This window comes from Mycteria americana, chromosome 3 (genome assembly GCF_035582795.1).
Source record: "Mycteria americana isolate JAX WOST 10 ecotype Jacksonville Zoo and Gardens chromosome 3, USCA_MyAme_1.0, whole genome shotgun sequence".
Lineage (NCBI taxonomy): Eukaryota > Metazoa > Chordata > Aves > Ciconiiformes > Ciconiidae > Mycteria > Mycteria americana.
The window spans coordinates 85,008,538-85,036,412 of NC_134367.1; the positions used below are offsets into that span (position 1 = coordinate 85,008,538).

The following is a 27,875-nucleotide window of genomic DNA, read 5'->3' on the forward strand; positions in this document are numbered from 1 at the left end:
AATATAAATCTGAATAGGGGAAAGCAGCGATGTATTCTCTTTCAAAGTCAGTAAAGCTCTAAGAGGGGAGCATCCCTCCTGGCCTCCCCCACTCCTTAGTGAAGAAACTCTTCAGCACTACAATGGTGATAGTCTTTCATGCCAGTTGATCTTCCAAACTTAAGTGTGGAGTATTGAGAATACTTTAACAAGACAGACAGATCCCAGATGGGTCCACGCAGATGCACATAGCTAAAATTCTATAAACAAACACTTCCAAGAGCTGGTTGGGTCAGTATCAGTCTATACCTCCCTATACAGCCAAAGAAGTTATCTCAAAGACCAACTCATAATGCTAAGTCTAACTTACAGAAAATAAAGAATGTTTTCTCTTTACCTCTCTTGAACATTAACTAAAAAAAAAAAAAAAAAAGATCTGCAATACTGGGAACCAAGACAATCTGAAGCTCTGGGTTTTGGAAGTTTATGGCAGAAGAACAGGCAAGTCAAAAAACTTTAAAACAGGATTTTAAATTCTTATTAAGAGTATAATCACCAATATTAGTGATTACTTTATCACTACTCTAGCTTATGTTTAAAAGCTTCTTCGAAAAAGAATATTCATTTGAAGTACCAACATCTGCAAGAACTGATTTCTGTTACTACCACACAAGTTAATTTCAATCCCTAGCCTAAATCTCCTAAAGTTACTTTTACAATAGCTAACTCCTTTCACTGGAATTAGTTAATATTTACCATTGTAAATAGAGTAATTTCAAAAAATAGCAAACATATGGACCATTTGCTTACCACTGTAGGTATGTTTACTAAAAATACAGTACTGGAGTGGCTTTTGAGAAGAAGATTTATACTGATGAAGTGCATTTCTTTAATTACCACTATGAATCATTATACATTTTAAAATAACCATGTGAAATCTTCAGTGGATACATATAGGAAATTTGTCTGCGATTTTATTATTCCATTGAAACACAAGTTACGTGGGCTTTTTTCCCCAAATCACTTAACTGCAATTTTCAAAATACTTCCCTCATTCTGACTGATAGTATCAGCTGAAAGTGATAAAACAACTAGCAAGATGTGATGCATCATAGAGAATGCACACTAGAAAAGTAAACAGTAATGATCAAAGTCTGGCATTAATTTCAGATAATCCTTACCACAACTTTGTCATCTTCACCAACTCTAAATGAGTCACCTGTTCTTAAGCAGGTCTTGTTCAATTCCACCAAAATTAGACCTTTAAAATAAGTATAGAGCTATTTTTACCTTTGTTATCCTTCTCTGCTTTGTGCTTACATCATTCAATAGACATCCTTACACTTGGAGTGAATGTATCTTTGCCTATTTAATTTTGACATGCTTTGGCAGGATTTGTTTTTATTCTTTCTTTGCTTTTCAGTGCACATTACCAGAAAAAAATAGTATGTTAAAATGCAGCTAAAATCTGAGAACATGATTCAGTAATCTTGGAAAAGGTATTACAAGCGTATTGGAATTATCTTAAAAAGAAGCACCACAAGTCTTTGAGGGGAAAGGGGAGACACAACATTGGACTACCCAACAATAAAATGTTCTGAGCTTCTTAAAATTCTTAAAGATTTCAGTTTGAGACAACTGTACTAGTCTCATATGCTGCTGTCTCCAAATCTCTGGGCTGCAGTCTCAGCCCTCATTTTATTTTAAAACACAAGGTAATCTGAACTTGCATTTATATTTTACATCTGAACATAATCTCTTGCATTTTATAATTTGTAGATAAGAATCATCTTTTCAGTAGCATATCATAAAACCATCAATAAACTTTTGTTCAACAGGAAAACTGAAAAGTATGCCCAGCACATGCCATCATTCATTTATAACGGGATCATGAACTTCTTTCATTCAGAGCAGCTTCAACATACACCCCAGATGTCCACTCTCTCAACCTTTCTATGTCTCTACACTCTCTCGAAACATGTTTCAGTTCAGAGGAAGAAGAAGAAAGGGAGAAGCAAAGCTGATGGTAGTCTCTAGCTTTGCTTTTTGCCTTTTTTTTTTTTTTTTTTACACTATTGGCAGAAGACTGGTATTCAAGATCCTCATCAAGGTATCACTATTCTGTTTGCATGAATGACTGAGGCCAGGCTACCAGAAGGGGAGCAGGCTCTGCTGGGTGACAACAGGAGATGGACATCCTTCTCCAAAGGGGACCAGTGGTGGGCTGTATCTGAGGCCTCGCTCCCCCGGGAGTGTGGGGCCACAGCCAGGCTGGGGACACCAAAAGGCTGTTTTGTAATGAGATGGGACAAGACCTTCCCCAGCATTCGCTGAAGTAGGATGCTGACTACTGAAAGCTGAATGTTACCAGCGGGTTGAGCAGCTCCCCAGCGAGCTGCAGACAGCCGGTTCGATGATCTAGCTGCCGGAAGGAAGCAGAGCGCGGGTGATTTTGTTTAGGTCACTAGGGACGGCAGAACTAGCGTTTCCCTGGGGACCCGCCTCCGAGCCGCAGGGCACAGGTGCAGGGCCAGCCCGGCCAGCCCTGCGGCGGGCCCTGCCGCTTTAAGAGGAGGGGCCCGAGCCGGGAAGCTGCCAGAAGTTTCTGGCTGCCCGAGCCAACGCCGAGCGCTGCCGCCCGCCCGCGCTCCCCGAAGGCGCCCGGGGCTCCGGCAGATTAAGCGCGGATTGCCGCTAAACTAAATTTGTCCCCTTAAGGCGCTTGCCGGGTAAAGCGGCACGCAGGGCATCCCGGGAGCCGGCCGCTGCTGGAGCCGTGCCCCGCCGCCACCGGGCACCGACGCCCGGGGTTCGCCTGGTACCGCTTTCTACCCTGCACCTCAGCCCGCCTGGCCCGGGGAAGCCCGAGCGGCGCCGGGGGGGCCCGCCACAGGCGGTAAGGGCAAGCCGCTGCAGGCGCCTTCCAGGCGGGAAACCCCGGCCGCGCTGCTCCGCCAGCTCCGCGGGCTGCCGAGCAGCCGCCGCGACCTCCAGCCCTGCCTACAGCCGCTGCGGATGCAGCTCCCCGGAGCAGTACTGAAGGGCGCGTTATGTTGTATATCCCAAATCAACAGTCGAAAAACAACTTCGGTAGTTTCTGGCGTTCTCTGGGGTGAGCAAGAAAGGATAAAAAGAAAAGGACTTCCTGCAGTTTTGCGCTTTCCATTAGGAAATCCAAACTAATGGGCAACCGCCGTCCTACTACTACTACTGCTGCTTAATTTTGTTTTATTAATGGAAAGAGGGTGAATAGTTTCTTTGCTATCTCAATTCACAACTGCTGTGTACGGACAGGATTTTCTATATGCAGCACAGGCTGCTGCAGCTGAAAAGCTGGTTTACCACTTAAATGAGGAGCAGTCTCTAGGTGACCAGTCAGCAATTTCCACCAATTCAGTGGCTGAATTTTCTTTGGCAGGCAAAGCGGGCTGCTGGAAGGGTTCGGCTCCAGCCCTCAAGCTGATTACACTTGGAAGGACTGATAAATGGCTAGACGCCCACATCATAAAACAACCTGCACATCTTCTGAATTTGGACATTTACATCGGTATTAATAGTTCTGTTCTTCCAAGTGTGAGGGAGGAAACACAGACCCCTCTAGAGCACTTTGGAATAAACATTCTAACATTGCAATCTAAAATGGTAGCATCATGCTTTTACATACCTTTCAAGGCTGTTGAAGAGGTCAGTTTTCCAGTTTTTCTAGACATTCAGAGATTTTCCATCTACGTGGGATGAAATCATCCTCACACCTCCTCTTTCAACTGTGCTGCATTACTATATTCAAATTCCTTTGTAAAGTCTGTCATGCCGTACAGCAGCTGATAAAATTGCTTTACATTGTCCTTTGCCTATAAGCATGTCTAATACAGTGTGTGTGAATATATTATTTCTGTCTCCTAATCTGTATTCCTCTGCACCACACACAGGATGTTCCAAGTAAACCACATGAAAACAAGATTAAGCATTCAATCTAGAAACATAGCAGACATGCTTAGTAGGAAAGCCTGCAGGACTGCTTTCAGATTAATATGCAAAGAGAAGACTGGGTCTGTACCTTCCCTTTGTCTTTCATATATACAAAGTTTGGAAAGCCAGGATTTCAGCTTGTATTAAACATTCAAAATTCAGTGTTTATCTGCTCTACAAGACTCTTGAGTCAAGAAACCAGTGAAACATTTTCGAGAAGCCAAAAACACCCAACAATCCCACAACTACTGAAAAGAAAGAAATGGATTTTAGTTTTTAAATGATAATTTAACATCTGTTTATTTTCAATAACCAAGGTTCAGAAAAAGCTTGTTTCAAGACCCTCTCTCCGCCCCCCAGGCATCCAAATTGAGTTTAAAAAAGAAACATCATAAGGCTCAACATCTAATTTTTTTTCTCATCTATATTAAGCAAGAGGAACAGTGGCAAAACTTTTTTCTACTGTCTACAGTATTATGAAGTTATCTTTCCAGAGGAAGTGTCTTCTCACAGTTTGCACATCTTCCATAATTTAAGATGCAAGCAGAACCATCACATACATACTTGACTATTCCAATTACAGTCATCCTCAGTCCCACAAATTAGTGGGAGAAACCATCAATAACACCCCACTACTTCAACCCAAAACCCAGCCAGATCCTTAAGTCTTCTAATAAAGGGCAAAAGTTTCACAAAGCCCGTAACTTAAACTCCCATCCCATCCTGCAGAACTAACAGCCACCCAAAGTCCTTCAACAGGGTTTCAGAAACTTCTGGCGCAATGAAGGCTTGAAAAGACTCAATTTTCAAAAATAGCATCATTTTTTGGAAAACAAGGGTAAATCCAGCATCTCCTAGACAAGTTCTGAAGAACTGTTTTCATGAAAACAGGTAAAAAAAACCACAAAGAAACCATTCAAAAAACCCCCTTTCTCCTCAATTACTAAGTTATTTAACTTAAATAAAGATTATTAGCTTAAATATTTTCAAACTGCAGTAAGTTCCACCCAATAGCAGAGGTCTACCCGCACACTGCAGGATCAATCTCTTAATAAACAGAATTACTGAGTGTACTTAATAGTGCAAGATTTTGCTTACAACTCAACCTGCTGTGGTTAGGAGGACACTCAACTTTACAATAATAGCAGACAGCTTCACGAAAAAACTATTACTATAGCACATTTAATATACTTAGTTTGGCATGTAATATATTTATAGTTGATTTCAAATACATTCCTCATGTATTTTCAGAGTGACAAAGATGAGGAACTTCTAAAACCTTTCTACAAACCTTATGATACTGAGGCATGTAACTCCTCAGAGACAAATCTGAAGATCGAAGCCCAGAAAATAAAAAACTCCTTTAAAAAAAGTAAATCCATTGGCTCATCTTCCACCTCCCAGAAACGAGAACACCACAACACAAAACAGGAGGAATCTCTGGAAACTTGCAAACTACAACGTCAGATGAAGGGCAGTGATGTTTTTCATATGAAAAGGCTATTACATGAAAGCCCAAGAGTAAGAGTGTGCTTTGGGCAAATTTTCTTCTGGGTTAAAATCAGATTTTGGCTTGATTTTTTAGTCTTGTTACTGTCCTGCATTTCAGAGAAAGGCAACAGTAATAATTTTGAAATTTCTGAAGGAAATGTTATCAGCATTTTGCCCACAAATCAAAATTATGGTAGCAACATCATGATCAAACTGAACATTTCTAAATTTAAGGGGGGGGGGGGGGGGGGGGGGGCTTCTTGTAATGAAACCTATTTCAAGTTTCAATTGAAAATCTACAGGAAGTTTCAAGTAACACCTCACTAGTCTTGTAAGCAAACATTATACAGAATACAACTGTGGCAAAAAGGGTTTTTTTCCCTTTTTTCTCTCTCTCTTCCTCCGACCCCCCCCCACTCCACCCCCCCCCCGCCCAAACACGGTTCTGCTCACTGGTTCAAAATCCACCAGAACCTGGTGGACAGATGTCTGGAAGTACTAAACCAACTTCTGACAGCTTTAGTGATCTCTACAGGTGCAAAGGGGGTATTTTCTTTATTTCAAATTATTCAGTTAGATCAGTTCAATGCCTAGCTTATTTAAAGTTCTTAAGGACTTGAAAAGGTGCAAAAGCTGATTTTCCTCTCTGAATAAAAATGAGCTATGTAGAAAGGATTTACAGGTTCTAAGTTCATGAAGGACCAAGCGATCCAAAACAAAAGCTTCAACCCAGTAACCACAGGTAATACTTCCTTTATTTAATGTATCTGTTCTAAATGCAAAATGGATTTTCATTATTTTTACCTATCTGTGTAAAGCTGACTTTGTATGGAGCTAGTAATCCCATTACTTTTTTTAATTTGTTTTTGGAACTACTCTAAATTGATGGATACAGAATTATAAATATATTTTAACTCTACTCAGACAATGAGAAAGAATTCCAAGAAAAAGATTTAGAAGTCAGTCTATCCTAAACATTGTCAAAGAGCAACTTGATTCTCCATCCACAAATTTACTTAGTGTCATTTCCAAACATTTGAAGTGTAATTACCTCATTTCCTATTCAAAACAGCAAATCCAGAAAGGTGACTATGCCTAAAAAAAAAATTGAGATTTTTTTTTTCCTACCACCCTGAATAAAACTCACTGAATTCTGATTCTGTTCCTAATTTGGTCACAGACTTCCTGCACAACGATGCAAACCAGCAGGCATGTACCAACTTTCAAGTCTGCAGAACAGGGCTAACGCATATCTTACTCAAAGGCGAATAGGCATTTGATGTTCTCTAGTACTTTGAGACCTAAGAATGGAAATCTGTATTCTTTCTATCAGTATAGCATATCGATCTATAAAATTATTTATTTAATCAAACATTCCAGAACTGCTGATCAGTCTCTCTAAAAATAATGCCAATTCTTTACAACTCCTTCTGTAGGTCTCTCCTCTTGTTCTGTATTGCTGAAAGACCACACGAAGGAAAGCTATTTTGAACGCCTGCTCCCACTGTTTATCCCCCTGAATATAAAATCTTTTTTGAAGTCAATCATTGCCATAGCTACCAGATTGCAATTTTTCTGTAAGGTTTAACCAAATATTCAAACTATTTAGCATTATAGTTTAGTACTGCAAGTGGTGCAATTTCATTAATTTTGGTCAGACTTTTTTTGTATGTTCCAAGTGAAGTCTGAACATTAAGTTTCTACATATGTACCGATAAAAAAGTAACAATTAACTTGAAATAAGGAGCGTCTCAATGAAGACTTCTCTTTTAGTCACAGATATTTGAAAGACTTCTTTCAGATTTTGTGTTTAGTGCAAGAACCAAAATGCATTCAAGTATGGAGAATTTTAAGTAAAAAAAAAAGGAAGCAATCAATGTGTTTGTTATTAGAGGGTAAAATAATTTACTAAAAAGGATGTCCTTGATACACCTGTTTTACACTTGAAAATAAGTTAGATTAAATCTTTCCCTTGACAAACACTCTTTTTCCAACTAAAAGCTTCAGATAATGCTTAGGAGCATTATTTAAATTATTAGGTCTGGATAACTTTCCTCAGTTTTAAAAATGCACCACAATTCTGTCTAGAGATGCAGCTTATGCTATGAAAAACTTGGGATGTTTCAAAGCACTGAAAAGAATGATATGATAATGATATGCTTGTGTTCCAAATGGATTGGAACAAAGATTATTTGATAGTTTAATCAAACAAACCAGTCCAGCCTGTTCCTGAGCAAAATAATGAAGTGACTAATATAGGACTATGTGAAGTCTGAAAAATCAACAGTCAATGAACTCTCAAGAGGAAAAAACCCACTGTTTTTAAAACAATTTGATAGTTCTTTGGCAATATTTCTAGTTCCAGTCAAAGATAATTTAATGATTGTTTTCTTTTTAATAAGTTAGTTCTAAAAAACTTCAGTTTTTTATAACAGTATACAGAACAGAAAAATCTATATATGTGAAAGGAATTGTTTGTATTCTACAGCAAACCTATTCTGGATAACTGACAAAAATACTGTCATTTTGGTTGACAGAAAAAGATAACAATATTTTTAGATACTAAAACTCATAGCAAGAACAGGAATGGTGAATAGAAATCAACATCAGATCATTATTTAAGAATGTTGGGTTTTTTCACTGCAGTTGTAGCATATTAAGCTTCCATTTATTATCATCTATTTTTAAAACTATTTTCTATTGTGTAAAACTTCAGAAGGAAATTCATACCAAGTTGAAAAACTAAACCCAAAAAAACCCCAAAACAAACCATAAACCACGACCGCCTTTTCTACAAATACAAAAGAAAATTTCTTGCCTTGGTTTACTTCCATACTTAGTGCAACACTTTCCGAACTAATTATTGGGAAGGAAAAGGGGGGAGGATTTATTTTTATTCCTAGATTAAAACAGAAAGGGAAAGCTGAATGGATGATGTACTAATTCAAAATCCCCCAGCAGAATGAGATTTCTCAAACATTGACCCAAGCCAATTCACTAACTACAGCTATGATTTTCTTAGTCATATAATGTTTAAATATGTATTGATAAAATTATATTCTGAAATTCTAAGCATTTATTTTAAGATGTTATTTTGTATATTTGTATGAAATCATGACTGTAGCTGATCTGTAATTTAAAGGACTTTACCACATTATATTAATACCACATTAAAAATATAACAGAATAACACATTAAATTACATAATTACTCTGGTAAAAAAAAAAATCACGTGTAGCCTTTGGATTTGTTTTTTTGCCGCTGTTGCTAACTAGGAGAATGATGGGGGGGGTACCAAAAGTAACGTCAAAGCTACATGCAACTGTCAACCAATATGAAACAAAAAAATGTAAATATGAAACAAAGCGAAAATCCAGCATTTTTCTTATTGATTAAGAATAAATCCCTCCTAAAGACAGATTATTTAGTAAATTAAGCACAACCGATCTACACATCAAAGCTATGCACAAATCCAAGCATTCAGGAACTAAGAACATGTGCACTGTGGTTGTAGAGACAAAATGTGTTTGTAGCAGATAGACTCTTGTGTACAGTTGGCTACCAAAAGCACAGCAGTATAAAATGGCTAATGCCATAGAGCAACACAAGAAATTTTAGACAGGAGAGGGGATTTTTACCTCTGCCATGCTCTCTCAACTGCTGCCTAGTCATTCAGTGTAAAACTGCTGGCCAGGGACAAGACATTCAGAAAGAACTATGAAAATGAGTTTGGAAAATACCTACAAAGAGACTGAAATGACTTAATCTAACCACTTTATTGAAGATTCAATTAGGATGGATGAGATTCCTGGGAAAAACATACAAAAACTTAATTACACACAAAAGGTTATCAAGGCCATTCCTCTTGGTAGGATCATTTTAGCTGTATTATTCATAACAGAAGTCTGTCATATCTATTCTTAAATTCAGGAGTGAATATTCCACACTCTCTGCATGCAACATATTATGGAAAACTCTGTAAGCACTGGAATATCTCATCTAAATTTTCCTTGCTGCTGTTATTTGTCTTATCAATACTGCAAATGGAGACCAGTGTAGTTCTGCTTTGCAGCTTTCAAGAGATGCAACTCCTTAGAGTAATCTCATCTCTAAAAGAAAAAAAAAAAAGTTACTGTGTAAATTTTACCTGTAGGCCATATTTTTAAGACACCCTGTATTTCCAATTGCTTTCCTCTAGAGTTTGATTTAATTACCTCACATATTTCTTCAAGTTGGTGCCCAAAAATCGACACAGGTATGGCCTAACTGATTGCGAGAGAAGCAAACAGATTATTTCACACAATTTTCAAATAATACTTTAACATTCCAGCATGACATTGCCTTGTGTTCTGTTTATTTTTTGGCTATTTTCCCCCAAAGAACTGCCCCCCAGGGGAGGAGAAAATAGTATGCAGCACATTCCATTTTCAATAGCAGTGAACTGTTAATGTGGCACATACCATACCATGAAACTCTAGCAAGTGTGCTGACTGTTGATGGCTCCCCAGCTTAGCCTGTTGGCTGTCTTCAACCCCAGACGCTAAAACCTTAGATTAAATGGCAGCCAGTGCAAAGGTCTCTGTTCTATGTCCTGGGAATCTTGGCTTATTGAATAAAGCACCCGTCTCACTCCTCCAGAGGATCTGGACTACTGCAAATCCATGACATGAACCACCTTAAAGGAAATGGGATGTCTGAATGAGTCACAGGTGCTTGCAGATAGGTCCTGTGCTAACCGTCCAACAGATGCTACCCTACTTCATAAAGCGCTCTTACCTGACTAATTCTTTCTGCCCAGCAGACAGAGCATCCAGTGCCACATGCCTGCATGCTCATAACACAAAGGAGACTTCTGCAGTGCCATCACTCGTACTGAGAACTATCACAAACACCCACAGGTTAGCTAGCTAGTCCTTCACTGGATTTGGCCTATAGTGTCAGACTAAAGTGCTCTTTCATTGCATAGGAAAGAAGCAATATTGCAAGGTTCTTTAGTCTTGCAGCCTAGGGCATTAAAAAAATCCCATGGCTTCAGGACGAACAGAGCTTTTAGGTTTAAAAAGAGGATGTTAATATTCTGTGTAACTAGTTACTTGAAGAGATCATAAGGGTTGAAAGAAATATTCCATCTCTTCAAGGGTTTAAATCAACAGTCTTACTAAATACACATTAAAGGAATGATCAAGCAAAGTTCGAAGTAGTAGTTCAGACTAAGCCTAATCTGGCTATAGGTATTCACCCTCAAATTCTGAATCAACAAGGAACTCCCACAATTAAAACAAAATATTGTGATAAAGGCAGCTACAGAAGAGGAAAGACTTCTGAAGAGTTATCTGTGCTTTTCAAGATTCTGTGAATTACCCCATGCACTAAATAGCCAATTGAAGTGATCAGGAAAACCACTCCATCCTTTTCCAGCAAAAGAAATACCAGCTTTATCACTTCTGATATGTGCTGATGTGTGTCAAAACTCATTCTTCCACCCCCAGGCACTTGTGCGATGTCTCAGACAGACAGGAAGTATGCACATGGTTTCATCTCTGGTTAGAGCTTAACTTACTTATCATAATACTAATTTTAAAAATACACTGTACACAACTCCTCTCAGCAACAATCTGTTCACTTCTTTAGTTTTAAAAGCTCAACTATTACAGTCAGTCCCCACTTCCTCTCAACAAATTATCTAGGCCAAAGCTGGCTGCCTTGTCCTCATATTCATTGCTCTGAAATCTTGCAATCTTGTGGCTATTACAACTGTGGTTTTTTTAGCCTCAAAGGCATCACATTATAATGGATTAGAATTTCATAATGCATTTTTCTTAGTACTTACAAAAAACTTGGTAACATAGCTTCTAGTTAATACAGTTGCTTATTAGATTTCTGAAATGGCAATATTCATGCTTTATCTGTTAAAAGGAACAGATGGAATAGGCCCTTTAGTTAAATTTGGGAGGGGAAGAAGAAAAATGGGAGCTATTTAAAGAAAAAGGAATCAGATTTTAAGTGAGAAATAACTAACATACACAGTTCCTGCTGTATTCACAACCCAAAATACACAACTACCTGTATAAGAAACAAAATATGAATTTGTCTTGTGTAGAACTGTATGAGCTGACAAAATAAATAGCAAGAAGCAAAGCATCACAACAGCCCTGAATGCTACAGAACTGACAGGAAACATCTAAAAACTTAAGCGCTTTAAGACCTAACTGGTCTTAAATACAAAAATAAGTATATGACTTCTTTATGCTAGAAATCTAATCCAACAGAACTGTTCTGAACACAAGTCACATTCATTTACTTGGTTTTTCCTGGTAACTTTGAATGATCATCAGGATGCAGTTTTGCTCATTATACAAAGTTAGAAAACCAGTCTAGTAAAAAGCATAGGATAAATATTCTAAGATCTCTGTCTACCTGCAGAAAACAAAAAAATGTAGCCATCAAAAATAAATCAAATAAAATAGTTTTAAACAATCAAAGTTGGTGACAGGCACTACCTACTGCCAACAGTAGTTCTTCATTTCCGAAACTGGGGGGGGATGTCTGTGCTGCTACAGGATCACCACCAAGAGTTAAAGAGATGGTGTGTTCTTTCATGTTTCTTTTGTGAGTTGAATTAACAACTCAGGAGTGTAAAAGGGGAAGGCCTTGGCCCTCCAAACTCAAATCTACATGAAATGATGCCCTCTCCTTGTCCATCCTCCCTTTTGCATCAGTTCTGGTATGCCTTTGATTAAAGGCTAAAGTGATTCAACTCACCAATTCAACACATAGCTATGTTCCTGTTACTTTTGCTAAACTAGTTTTCTTCTACTTTAGTGAGCTGAATCTTTTCACTGTAAGACCAAACACCAGAGTTAACAAAATAAAAGAGGATAAATCAATGGGTAAACTGGCAGTCTGCCTCAAACTACAACATGAAGTAGCACTCCATAATCATTGTTTAGAATTTGTAAGGTTCTGGCAAAAAATACAGAAATTTCAAAAACTCGACTTTTCTCCACTATTTCAAGTGTATATGTCATAGCATTTTCTATATTTACCTTTTCATTGCACACTCTCGATTTCTAACTTCTTTTCTACCAAATTCTAAAAATTAAATGTATGAAGCCCCTTCCTTAGCTGGATGAGGAAGATGACATTTACCATGCTACTTGATTTTTTATTTTTTTTTAAATACCTAGATGATCAAGCTAACTATCTCTTCTTCAAATTATCCTCTAAACTGGGTTTCATCCCTGAGTGCAAGTCAGAGATCCGGGCATCTAACAAACAGCTTTCAGTCCAACATCTCCACTAAATCCCTGAAGTGGCTTTAAACTGGCTGAAAGCACTTCAGTACTGGAGTATGTGCAAGGTCAAATGCAAGTTTGTATTCAAAGTCTAATCTACTTGGATAGCACTCAAAAAAACAGTTTATGTTAAGTTTTATATCCACTACACACTATTTGCAAACAAAGCAGGTATTAGCTTTTCCAGTGAAACATTTTTTTCAGATGGAAAAATATTGATTCAACTGAGCATTCTGTAGGAATAGACTGAGTGTTGGTTTTTATAGGAAACTAGCAAAGCACCATTACCACTATATTACAGAATCAAACAAAATAGTTTGCATTTTTTTATTAATCTGTTTTTGTAAAATAAGAAGTCCCATCTTAAACCAAGAACTAATGTCAAGATTAATTTCAAAAATTTCAGGATTTCCCACAAAATAGAAACTTGGCTTAATTCAATTTATAAATGGGATCAGGCCTGTCAAAAATAACAGTATGTTTAGTTCAACATTCCAGAAAGTGTGACATTTAATGACTGGACTACAGAGAACTTGTACCAAGACGATGACCCAGTGTTGAGACAATCTTTAAAAGGCCTTCAAGGAGCAGAGATCTACAGTAGAACATGAAAACTCTCCAGAACCATACAGCTGGACACGCAAGACTCCTCAGAACAAGTCACTGCCTTGCACACGGAAGGATAAATCTTAACTCCATCGAGTTTAACAGCAATGGCAGACACTAAAGCACACTGGATCCAGAAGACCTGAGTTTCAGGTTACATCCATAATGGCAAAGCGAAAGAAAATATACAAGAAAACATATTCTTTCAATAGTCTCATGGTTTTATGTGAATTTAACCTGGGGAGCCCTTTAGCACTGTTTGACACAGCACATGCACTCAAAGACACACTACAGTTACAGGAATATGGCTATGCAGACCTCCTCCCCCCTTCACGGAGCCTGACATTGTTATTAAAAAAATTCACCTAAAGGAAGGCTAAATATCACTACAAAGATAATTTCAGTCAATTACACCTCTGGCATCTAGTTTCTTCTGCAAAATTCAGACTTGGTGGAGATAGTCATGTAAGTCCCCATTTCAGACTATATTAAATTAAAAGCATATAGCACAAAGATACCTTACCTACAGAAAAAAGTTCTATTCACTCCACCAACTTGTCTTTTGCTTTTCTCCTGCTTTTCCAAACAGGTTGTTCTCATCTCAGATAAAGCGTAAGACTCAGATTCACTAAAATCCAAACACGAGTAACAGAACCTGAAGATGCACTTCAGAACAGTCAAACCAGGCTCTCCTCTGCTTTCCAGTGACTTGCTCTGCAGAACTGTCCTCAAATTTCTCTGCTGGCTTCAGCAGATTTAATGTATACAGACCAACAGTCTTTCTTCCTTTCTAGCTCAGTGCCAGCAATAACTTTTAAGATTCTCATTTTGCAAACCAGCCAAACTCAAACATTTTTCATTTGTTTTGGGTTTTGGACGATCTTTGAACTCAACTAGATACACACTAATCCCTAGACTTTTCCTTAGGTTTTAGTGTAAGCGAATCCTTATTTGGAACATTTTGGCAGATCTTCACTCCTGGTCTAAACTAGCCTTTTATTCCTAGTCAGTAACCTGCTGTTCTTTAGTGTCCAGGGGAAAACGTTACACAAGAGCTAACAAAACACTCCTCATTTGGATAAAACAAATAATACACTGAGTGCAATATTTTGGCTTAAAAATAGTTAGCCCTTATATTTGGCTTTCCTGCAACTCCCTATGCCACAATTATGCATTTGAAACACCTAATATAACAGAATAAAACTGGAATGAAATTCAAAGGCAAGCTAGCCAACCTTTTAAAGAACTGTAGATAAATTCTAGATATTAAAATATATACATATTGGGGGGGGACTGTATATAAATAAGTGTCACCCTGACCACTATTACTTTTGCAGCATAAATTTTGGAAAGTAGAGATTAAAAGTATTATGCTTTATAGGTATATCTATACTGGTCTCTTTGCAATGTATTTGGCATGATGCATTCTAGATATATTTTTCAGTGTCCTGCAGATTATCCTTTCCTATGTTTTTTTCCCTTTTACACTTCGCAAATACTGATTTTTCTCTCCAAGCTTCCTATGAAAAGGATTCTTGTTCCTAATAAACAATTATTTAACATTACATTAGTTAAGATACACATAGCATACAATAACTATACACATGCAAAAACATCAGTGGTACCTTAGGCTGAGTCCAGCAGAGGCTATCGTTTTACGAAGCCTGGAGTACAGTCTTACCATCCTTGAACTGCCTGTAAGTCCTATTACAATACAAATACATATGTGCATAATATCTTTCTTTATAGATACATAGATAGATATATCTTTATATAAAGATATTACATCTTTCAAAATAGTCAAATAATTCTTCAGCTTCCTCTCCCAGTAAAAAAAAGGGGAAGGGGAGAAAAAAAAAACACATTGGAATTTAAGGTACCTACTACTATTATGTGTGCAAACAAAGAGGGGAATATATATATGCAAATAAATGTAATTACAAAAGGACCGTTGCATTACACAAAGTTTTTTTTCAAACTTTTCAATGCACTCATTTTCCTCCAAAATTCTAGTGGAGCTATAGGTCCCTGAATAAAGAACAGACCTACCAACAACAAACATGATTGTCTTAATTGTATCTTCAGATCTCCTTAGAAGCAGACTACAGAACCCACAGCACCTGCAGATCACTGGTTGAAAACCACTACCTTAAAGACACTCAGAAGACAGCTTTTGGAGTCAGACACAAGGTTAGAGAGAAGTATTAGCATGACTATACACATACTTGCACTATGGAGAAGCATCCAAGCAGCACTGAAACAGATTCAAATTAAGTTTAGTCTGCCACTACTATAAAATGGTTGCTTAAGACCACAGAAAGCTCCCAGTCCAGAAGAGCAGACAATAGATCGGTTAAGACTGTAGCTATATAATGCACATAACCAATTATCTGAGCCTGGAAGAGAAAAGAAAGAACATTATTTTCTGTTAAATCTACTGGTGTTTTCTTACTAGCACCTATTGGGCCACTGTTGACATATGATGTATCTACATCCTTGCAGAATATAGATGCCTTAACTAAGCTGGACACTGGATAGGTAGGGCAGCACAGAAATTAGCACGGTGAGTAATTTACCTGACAAAACTACTGTAAATTACAATTCATGCTGAGCTTTGTACTCTGACAAGCGGACTACTTCCATATTGGCACATGTATCTCTGCACAACATTGCACTGTAAACTTCTGAAGAGAAGCAGCAAGTGAACCTGAAGTTATCCCAACAAGAATCACAATGCTGCTTTCCCAAATCGTAGCACAAGGCAACCCATACCTCAAATCAACCTCTGGTTGAACTGCTATGGGTGATGTTAAATTTAAAGAGCCTTGCTGTGGCAGAATATGCTATTGAATAAACTTTGTTTTCACTAATGTAATCTGCCAGAAACACATAGACATTTTTCACAGTGCACTTCTCTTTCAGATGGACAGTTCCTCAAACTGTTAAGTAAATTGTAACTCCTCCCCTCACCCCCCAGGTTGTGAAAAGCCAACAACTTATCTGCATATCCCACTTTCCCCAGATTAATAAAAAGAAATGCCAGGACTATGTCTTCTGAAGGAAGACATACATAACTCAGTACAATTTTACAGGGTTTAAAAAAACCCCAAAAGTTATGACTGAAATCTTAAGCCTTGTAATTTTTATTTTTTGCCTTCTTTCTTCATAAAAACTACAGTGTTCCTTTAAGAATATTCTTCTATGAGCTAGTTTTACAAGTTTCCTAACTTGTAGGAACACAATTCATAACCTGTAGAAATCTAACAAATATAAGCACACATACAAACTCCTCTCCCATCTCAACACATTTTCTGAGAATACTACTGACCAAGTATTCCTGCACGGTCAGTAGCAAGGATATTACCAGAAAATTGATCAATTTTCTTTGTTACTCCTCTCCACAACAGCATTCATCTTTCAGAGTTCTTCTCTACCTAAATGTAAGAGTTCAGTATTAAAGCTTTAGGTTTGTGAAAGGAGGTTTTGGGGGAAAAAAGCTAAATATAATCAATATAGCAATTATCCAAAGCAGAGATACAAGCTTTTCCTGTCCAACTAAGTTGTACTATTTGAAAAGCCTTTCAAGAGTTTTCCATCAGAAAATACCCATAGCAAACTAAGAATACAAGCATTAAAAGTAACATAGATATTAAGAAAAGAGAAATAACCAGTTGAAGATGACTTTAAGAGGAGATTTGTCAAGTGCTGCATAATTATGAATAGCTTTAACGTATTTTAGATGTGTGCTAGACAAAAAGTAGAAGTGCCACCATAGTACTATAGGGAATAAGAACAATATACAAGCAGCTAGTATTCAGCCAGGTTACCTTTAAAAAGTTAAGAAATTAAAGGACCTAAAGTACTTGTTTCATACCTTTTATCTAATTTAACTACCCAGAATGCTTCAGTTTCTTTGGCTACTCATTGCTGCACCTGTTTCCAAAACATCTTCAGCTGGCTTAGCCTGTGACTAATGGCAGCCATTTCCAGGGAGTGGCTATTTAAGGAAAGATCCTTGCTCTGATTCCACAAAACTCTTCAATATATTAAAGAACAGATAGTAACATTTTTGAAGTTGCATGGGTGATATAAGACTCTATTCACTGCTTTCAAGTGTGCTGAAGCTATTCTGTAAAGCCCAGTTTTTTTCTTAAAAGTCTTTAAGCCTCTTATACTAAAACCTTCATTTTTTTAGCCTCTTTTCAAAAAGTAACATTTAGGATTACTAAAGTGAAAGAGAAGAAGTCTATCCAAGATTTACTTGATAGTCTTCTCTATGTCAACAACTCTACTGTTACTTTCCATGTGAAACCTTGTTCTGGTCTCTCAAAAGTTCAACAAGAGGCATCCCAAGAGGTCTTTGGTACCCAAGACAACATGGCATTGTCACAATGCCTATCAATAAAATACCAGTGTCTCTGTCAAATCAGTGGGTTACATTATCAACTACATATGTCAATGAAATTCTAATTAATTATATTTTTATTATCAACTTTTTTTTCCCTATGACTAAGAAGGTAACTGAAGAGAAATTCTGAAATACACAGCTTAAAGAATAAGCCTATTCTTCCAATACTACCATACAACTAATCAGCCCACTGCAATATTTGCTTTCACAGAAATATTGTGCATCGCCACTGCTAGAAGCAGAATACCCAGCTAAAGAGTTCACACTGGCTCTTCTACGCAATTGATGTGTGCCCACGTACTTGTTCGTGTACTCGGCTGGAATGTTGTTTCAGTGGGCACAAAAGCTGTATTAAGAGAAACTGCCAGACAAAAGAAAAGATGTTGCAGTTCCTTTAAGACTAAGGAGTTTTCTTGTAAACACAGGGTAGTCCCATGTGCAGATGGCATTCAAGAATTGCAGTGTATTTTTTCTTCCCAATTTTAATACTGAGCAAGCGTAGTAAGGATATCCAGCTACAGCAATAAGATAATAAAGTTCTGGAGCTGTATCTGGATATGTCCAGAATCAAGTACCTGAGGTTTAGTGTTTTCTCACCCCCTTTTTTTTAAAATATAAATTTCTATGAAGATCATAAAAGCTGATATGCTTCCTCAAAATTCCAACTAAGTAAATACAATATACACAACTAGAGAAACTTGATCAGGCAAGTATCATGAACGATTTTTATTCCACACAATAGATGTTATGTTTGGTATTTATTGTCAGACCACAATTAAGATTTTATTACACCATTTCAACTGTTCAATTAAGTGCTGTTGCACAACAAGTTATTCCAGGTAGGATTGTTCTCTATTTTAATGCAAAACAGAGAAAGTATAATTTTACTGAACTGAAATCAGCGCTGTTGAAGAGATATAAATAAAAACATTCCACTGGTTTAAAGCTGACCTACTACCACTTGAGTTGCTATCTAGACGCTACCGATGCCATGTACATTACCAGTGAAAAATGTCTGTCGTGGGGGACATACACCTATCTATCATGGATATACTATTATTACACTGTCATCAAAAGAGAATTTTTCTTACTATATAGAATGTAACAAAAGCAACTCAGTCACGCCACTTGCCTCTAAAAACCTGAATCACCCTACACTAGTAAGTGTACATATAAATACACACTCTGTATTATCCAAGAAAAGTCGATGTATGAAATAAGAGATTTATTTTAATACAGTGAAATAGGTTTAACTTATCAATCCAAACATTTTGGCTAGCATCAGGCAAAGTAAACTGAAATCAGAATATTAGCTCAACAGCCAAAGACTTACCAACAAAGAAAAACTGAATTACTGCAGACAGACATCTAATATACATACTAACACTTTCTGCAACTTAATGTTAAATTATTCCAGGGAACACAGTTAAAACAGCAGCCTCGGCAGCCCAATTCCAAAATGGATCAAGAATAGTAGAATATATTTGAAGTGTGACTCTTTGCAGGTTCCAGCCCATGTATCCAATACTGTTCACCATCAGGTGACATCATCTTTTGTACTACTTGATTTTTAGGAATGTAAAAGCTGCACTATGCAAGTAAAGGAATGAATCCAGGCTTTAATGTCTTTTAAATTGTCCAACATTGCAGGAAAATAGGCACAAAATTCCGTAAAGAAGACAAAGACACTGCACAGTTACCCAAATCATGTTCTATGGGTAAACATATGTGGATTGTCATTATAAAGTTCTGGAACAGCACCTCAGAATAAATCTGCATTCACAAAATGGAAATGACTTAAAGTTGAATTATTGTCTCCATTTTTGTCTCTGTTCCAGGCAGCAAGGTATTGGTACATATCGTACTCTAATTTTTAAACTATAGTGCAGTCTTACTTATACTAAAGTACTTCATTATCTCCCTTGATGCATATCTAGCATGACAACCTTCTAAAGAAATTAAAGTGGAAATTTATAAAATTATTGCTATGTTTTCAAAAATGCTTTTATATTTGTGGAAGCACAAAGATTAAGAATTATATATATTATTTCTAAGTGTAGTGATATAATTTGATGTAACATTCATGTAATATTACAGCAACATCTATCTTTCAATAAGCAGTGCAGCAAAAGAAGTCAAAAAGTGAAAATACATATTCCATTAGAAATTCCTGAATTCTGAAACGCTGGTATAACATGTACTCATTTCCAAAATCTCTCAACCCCTTATTATTTCTCCCAGGAAAAGAAGTTACAGTAACCAAAGTGTCACAGCATTAACAAAAAGATTAAGCTAACACTCTTTCACCGTAAACACTCATACAGGATATTAGAAAGTCTATCTTCCACCGTTATAAATTAATTTAAAGCATTCTTTGTGATCTTAGAAGAATGTATTCTACATTTATCTTTAAGAAAACATGAAGTGGACTATATTAAATGTACAAATAAGAAATTTAGCACTTGCAATCTGCTGTTGAGAGGACAGCTGAAAATCTGAAGGAAAAAAATTATCACAGTGGATCAGGTTGCCCTGCCACAAACTGAAACACTTTTTTCAGATCAGAAGAGAACGTGAAAAAACAAACAAACAAACAAACAAATTACTCCCTATTACATTATTTATTACCAGCTGAAACCTTGCATCAGATACACTTGGTTCTGAATTTTGCTGAAGTCAAATCCCATTTCCCTGCTCTTAGAAGGATGGTGTAAACAATGAAAAATAGTAAGTTAGAAGGGCATCTAAGAGGAGAAAGGGAAAGGATCCCAGAGAAAAGCTCAATGAAAACCCCAGTTCTTGGAAAGGAAGATAACAAATGTCACCCAAATTTTCGCATTAAGTTTCTGGTAATAAGCAGAAAGTGTCGTACACCTTACTCTACCATCTCCAACTGGCATTAACTCCTGACTGTCACTGGGTCTCCACTAATCTACCCATAAATATATGGGCCTTCTTAACATACAAAGAATCAAAAGCTTGACTTCTATTCCCTTCGCTTTCCTTATCAAAGTAAGAGTGATGTAATTTCTCCCCAAATTATCATTTCCGACTGTTTTAATTTGGAATAAAGGTAGCGCAATTGCTTAATTCTTCCACCCATTGGTAAAAATACCTAGTGTCAGAATGTATTAACATAGGTATTAGTTACATGAAGATTGTCACCTTTACGGGATAGAAATCTAATATTTATAAATGTTTTTCTGCAGAAAACTATAATACCAACTGTTTCTCTAGTTTGGGGGGAAAAAGACATTATTATTAATGGTATTCTTTCCAAGTATTGAATAAGAACTTGGGGGAGGCAGGGAAACAAAGCTTATGTTGGCCTCCTTAAAAAATACTTAAAATACTTTCTTTTTTGTGTCTAATACCATCTCTTCTTTAAAACCTCTCCATCTTTTGAACTTGAAATCAATGTTTATTGTATCAAAAATTAAATTTTATTTGTCACCTTCAAGGCACAGCATCCATTCCATTGAAACTTTTCACTCAACACCTTCTAGAAAACATGGACTTCAAGCCTATAGAAAAGTGCAGTGTTCTAGCTAGTAAGCAAGCCTAGAAAAACCTCTATGGCAATTTCACGTGTAGACAGTTTACAAAATGTTTAGCCTAATGACTGCAAACTGCTAACTTGGCAGAGATGGGGAAGAACGTGCATTCACAAGCAGTTTAAACCAATCCAAATCAGTCTCGGTGCACTTCTGCTTTCCTCTCCTTCCTTCCTCCACCCCAATGGTAGGGATCAGCCAGGTCAGGGACTGGCTGCAACTGAAAAGTATATATATATGATTGTTGTTGAGTTAATTTCAGTTTGATTCAGTCCATCCTGGGACACCACAAATGGACTGCGGGCACAAAAGACAACAAGAATAAACAGCCAGGAGTGGAAGAAGGAGACAAGACTGCGTTATTCCATGACCATACAAGCTTAATTTGACAAACTACTTATGAAACCAAATCCTTTGCTGTAGAGTATTGGGGGACAAACCAAATCCTTTGCTTTAGGTTGCTGGGGGACAAACCAACAGATTAAACAGCAAACTCACTCTTCTGCCCAAGAATAGTGTTATTCACCAGTTAGTCCAACCTGGGTGATCTGCTCTACAACAGAGATCTATAGATGTTTGCATTCACACTCAGCTTAAATGACAACTGATGAATGCTGTCTCTAAATAGCATACTCATTAAGGTGGTCTGCAGAAATCACCATCAAAGACTAAGTAATTTGGGAGTTCTGGATGCTTAAAGGTCTTTTCTTTGGTGTACTGACTACCCTCTTCACTCCACAGCACATACAGGCTCAAAGCAATGGGAGCAAGTAACTCCAGGTTAAGCAGAAATGACTACTGCTTTTGCTCACAGTAAGGAAAATGCCTTCTCATAGTTAGGTACTACAATGTTTTTGCTTGGCTCTTAAGAAAAATCTTCATAGTGCTCCCGACAGGTTCAGGAAACCCCAAAATACTACTCCACATTCAATTAATTAATATACACTCCCTCAGGACGTCACTGTCACACAGTGGTCGCACATAATGCAGGCGGGTCACCTCAGTCCTAATTTTCTACAGGTAACTCAGCAACACCCTCCACCACCCTGCTCTGACAGTCTCACAGCTGTCTTTCCAGAGCTTGCTTACAAACACTTCTTGCTAAACAGGTCATGACTGCTTTACATGCTGCCTTCCAAGCCAAAAAGAAAAAAAAAAAAAAAAACAACAAAACCCAACCAAAAAAAACCCACCCAAACACACAATAGTGCTTTATTGAATTTCTTCCCTGGCTCAAACTAATCTTCAGAAGGAAAATAGATGTCTTGTCAAGTATAGAATATCAAAGTGGCTTGCTGTATTTTCCATACTTGAATTCCCTGAAAAATCCTCTCATCTGGTTGCCCCATGTTACCAAAAAAAGAACAAAAAAAAACCAACCCCAACCACCCAGATTTATGACTTTCCATCAAAACCTTTTAAAATAATTATTCTAATACTTCTTAAATCACTAACATTTAGTTTATGCATAGGGCTAAACAATTTTCCTTAGTTCCCTGGAGGCCTTTTGAAATCTTCTAGAAGTCTTTAAAAATCCATTCCATGCACACACAAGCAAATATCCAGTGAGTGGTAGTAAGCACAGTAGCTGGACAACACTGGAAGTACTAAACAGGAAAGGCAGAAAAGAAGTATTTGTTACTGAAGCACATCAACTAAAAAGCAAGCAGCCATACAAGCCCTGACTTACCAACATTTCTCAACTGTGACCTGAATTATATTTAAGGGAAAAACAGTTTAAGATCCACGTTTATTCAGATTTGTACATTTCTGTAAAAACAGATGAAGTGCCTATTATAGTAAGTAGAACTGCAGAGAACCTACTATTGCATTTCACAACAGGTTAACTACTTTCAAGTAAGTACAAACTGATAAAAAATCTAGCATTTAGATGGCTCTATCACATTAGGGTGCCAAGTAAATTTAAGCTCTAGGTTTTTCTATAAAATTTGTTACCTTTTTCAAATGAGGAAATCTCAAACTCCCTTTATTTTTATTCTTCAGCCTATTATAAAAGCATATATTTCTAAGCAAAATGTGTGTATCTGTAGGATTTAAACAAAAATTTGAAACCAATTTGCAACAACAGTATCATTTCCACCTTTCTGAAAGTTAGCCCTTTTTTTTTCAGTTTACATGACCAGCAAAGCATTCACATTAAGAATTTGACAGTGACTGTAAAGCTTAATACCTCAAAACCATTGCATTTTGTTTCCAAAGACTTCTCAACTACAATGCAGAATTTCTTTGAAAACAGGCACACAATGTGTATCACAGCTTGCTTCGGCACTACATGTATACAATACTTGTTTCAGATTACAAAGTAAACTGAATAACCATCTCAAAGTGTTCTAGTGAAGATATGCATATTCATTATTCTGTCTACTAACATTTCTCTTAGACAGGATCCTGATTCAATAGTCATGCTGCTGTGAGAGTGTTGATCCAAAAATCCTCCACCGACTTTGAAGATAATAACACAGGTAACTTAACTTTTATAATGTTCAGTTTATTACAACTTTAGTCTTCCCAGTCTAACCCAGCCTTTTTTCCACTAGGTGGTCTAATCAACTTTGAGTCCTTATCAACACATTCAACTACTGAATAGTCACATGCTAACATGCAGATTTAAGTTCAAGATGTCCATATTCTTTAGCCACTGTAAAATATACTAAGATTGGCATTTCAAAAGTGCAAATAACCAATTTCAAAATAATGTAGATTATTCCAACATGACTGGTAATTGCTCGGTGCAAGTGATGTTTGCTTTCCTTTCTACATAATTATGCAAGCATGAGGAAGTCAATAGCTGCCTCTGATCACTTGTTCAAACTGGAACATCGGGACAGAATTTAAGAAAATCATTTTTCATAACGCAAAAACAAATGACAGGGGAAAACCACCTCTTAAAGACTTACCTGTTCTCCTGCCTCCAGCACAAAAACTATTCTAATGGTACTCTTCTTCCTTTATAAATCTCCATTTCTGCTGTAATTCAAACAGTTAACCAGAAAGTGAAAGGTCACTGCATTCCATGACTGGTTTCCAGCCTGCATAAGAGCAACAGGACTTTCAGCTGACTTGTGCTCAAAGTTGGAAATTAGTGACTGAAAAGTTGACTAGGTATTTCACTTTTGTCCTCTGCCATACTGGCAGAGAATACGAGCAACAGACTGACTGGCTTTAAGGGAAAGCAGTTCAATATCAGTGTGCACCAGTGATCTCTGTGGATAACTAGAGGGGTCACTAGGAAAGACTACTGAAACCAAAATGTAAATTCAGGATGAATTAAAAACAAAACAAAAATCCACCATAAACTGTACACACAGCTTCCTTAATTTGTTAGTGTGGCAGCTTTGAGCAAGCACTCAGGAACATCTACGGCTACCAAACAGAAGTATCTACAACCATTAAATATTTCATATTTTACAGACTGAAAAACATTAAAATGCAAATAGCATCAAAACATTTAAACCATCATTTCAGATCACTTAATTCACAGTGCATTGCTCTAACTTCTGGGACATCCACTATTTTTATCTCCAGTCAGCAGTGAACTTTTTAACTACAGTGGGTATATTACCCTCATTCACATATTTAAATATCAAGCAAATGCTGCGATACATATTAAAAATCTCAGGAGCATTTACAATAGTTCTTAGCACAAATCATTGGTGAAACTGAGCTTGTGTTTCTTTCTTTCTTTAAAAGCAGAAACTCTGCTTTCCTGGAGTTTATTTCCTGACTTTAGGGAAAAAATAAAACCAAACTATAATAATGTTTTTATATATATTGCTACCTACTTAGTAGGTAGTAATTTGATGGCACGCAATTAGTTTTTAAATAATCAAACAGATTCTACATGCTTCCAAAGCATACTTAATGCAAAAAGACCTTATGCAGAAGGTGCCTAAGTTAAACAAAAAAAAAAGCTTCACTACAACATACAAATCATCCTAGCCATTATCTATACAACTGTATTAACTATTATCAGAGGTCACACAACACAGGAAAAAGCCTGATTTAGTAGAACATCACAATAACGAGCACAATTATGTCAACACTTGAATACTTCTTCTAAGACATATTTCAAGACATTTCAAGATTGCCTTCAAGTGGTCTTTGCAGTCCATGGGAGGACTACTTAATAGACTACAGTTACTAGTTTATACAAGGGACTTTATTTACTTGGATTAAGTTGGGTTATTGCCAGGAGAACAATTATGCCAACAGCTTTTTGGAGGTGGTAATCTCTTAGCAGGCAGCACACCTCTCTTGTCTCAGAGGGTTCCGAAATGCAAGAGCATGACTGACTTACAGCGTTCTATCAATACAACTTGGCACTCTTCCTAAATATACCTCACTATGTTTTACAAAGAATGATAAACATTCTATCCATACTACACAGATGGGAAAAATGAGTCAGTAAAGCTAAATGAGTTGTTCAAGTTCACCCAAAGAGACAAAGATACCAACAAGGAATCCAGTTCTCATGCTCTATGCCCCAGAATACACAACCCTCTGCACCTGAAAGAATAACCAAGGCATAAATCAAAACAGACGCCTCAATCGTGCAGTCAGCAGCAAGTCTGCAATCAACAGCCTCAAAGTAAGGCTAGGCCTTAAAGTAAGGCTAGGCCTTAAAGTATTAAATCCTCTACATGTTGAAGTGTCCTTGAGGCATACTCTTTCAATAACTTACAAAATAAATGCACACAAATATACAGTCATATTTAAACAGTATCTTGATCTAGTATAGTCAATGTTACCTCGTGGTGATACCAACAGAAAGCTAGTAATTCTCTTCAGCACTCTCCCTCACTGCTTCTTATTGGACTAACTTGTATCCTTGTAAGCTTAGAAAATAAATTACAAATTTAAGCCAGGCAGAAAGACTGATGCACTACATTACTCCTAAAATCTTAAAAAACAGTCTTAGTTAAACTGTTGAATCTTAGAAATTTCTGTTGAGCTACAATTCTGTTAAAAAGTTTCACTGTAATAACTAAAGGTTCAATGTAATGACTTACAGATTAACCTCACTTAACATTACAGGGCACAGTAAATAAGGTATTGGGAGTTATCTCAAGCATATGTAAGTTTAACACTACACACACACAAATTGCAAAAATTGCAATTATTGCAATTATACTTAAACTTAGCATTTGAACACCCGGGCAGAATTAATCCAGATTGAAAAAATAAACAAAAATGAAATAGTAGCACAAACTTTATCAAAGAATAAGTAAGCTGGGAGCTTTTTTTTAAATATGGCTCTATTAACAGGTTTCTGTGTTTGCTACTTTAAATTTAAGCATTTGTTATACATTCAGTTCAGCCTGAAGTGTGTCTCTATCACTATTTCACAGAACACTTTGCATTCCACTTGTGATCCGACCTCCTCATCCTCCCAACTGTCTCTCTACATATTTATACGGCTCTCTAACCACAGTATCTGAACCTAATCTCTATGGTAACTGTAAGATTTGTTTACATGGAAAAAGAGTATTAGAAATTTATGTAAATTTAGCTGTCATTTAAATAACTGTTTTTCCTTCTGGGGGAGAAAAGCTCCCTATACTGCCTCCTATTTCTCTTGCTTCCATCTCCTGCATCCCCACCAGGCAACGAGCCACATTTGGAAAGCTCTGTATCATACTACTTCAACAGCCTGTTGTTGTAAATTCATAAACAGTTTACTTTTAATGAGAAAGATGTGTGCAGTATTTTAGATCTTAACACTTGTTAAAGAAAGATCATAGGGAGGGCAATTAAAACATGATTTTTTAAAAGATACTGTCATTAAGTCACCAAAGTAAAAAAAACATGCTAAACCTTTAACAGCTATACAAAAAGACTTAGTTTGCTGCTCAGCTACTCAGATCAATCTAGAAATTAAAACAGTCCGTATCATTTACCATTTCCAGCAGTGAATATAATACTAGGTACACATTTTATATAACACTCATTCACAGACAGGAGGCACAACTCTGAGACTGCAAGACCCCACATACAGACTGGTTCTTTTTATTAATAAATACTAAAGAGATGATGTATCACAGGCTTGTAACAATTATTTTTTATAAGATTTACAGTATTTTGACATGAGATTTACTGCAGCCCAGCAGGACCGGGAGCTGAATTACATGGGGGTCATGGCAACATAAATGGCAGTTTGAGCGAGACATATCAGCAAAATGATAAAAAAAACTAACAAACCCAGTTGTTAAAAACTACTTTTAGGTACACAGATCTATGCCACACACAGAAGAAATCATTCTATTCCACCAATACCATTTTTTTCCTATAAAACTTGCATAATATATTGAAAATAAATAGTCTAGAAAGGCCTAAGAGAAGAAAAATGAGCGACAATGAGGTATGCAAATACTACACAAAATTGAGAAGAAAATTAGAACCTGTTTGAAAATCTTTCTGCACCTTACAGCAATGATTTCACTGCAGAGAATCTCTTACATGCACCCTCCCTGATCATATCAAGATTATTCATTCAACAAAACTCCTATTAACAAATAGAAAGTAAGTAAATCTACCATTTACCCTCTATTCAAA

General features: G+C 36.9%; 1 protein-coding gene across 6 annotated transcripts in view; it reads right to left on the reverse strand.

The window, feature by feature from the left end:
- Positions 1–27,875, reverse strand: part of ARID4B (AT-rich interaction domain 4B) — a 94,800-nt gene that overhangs the window by 65,071 nt on the left and 1,854 nt on the right. The window lies entirely within an intron of this gene.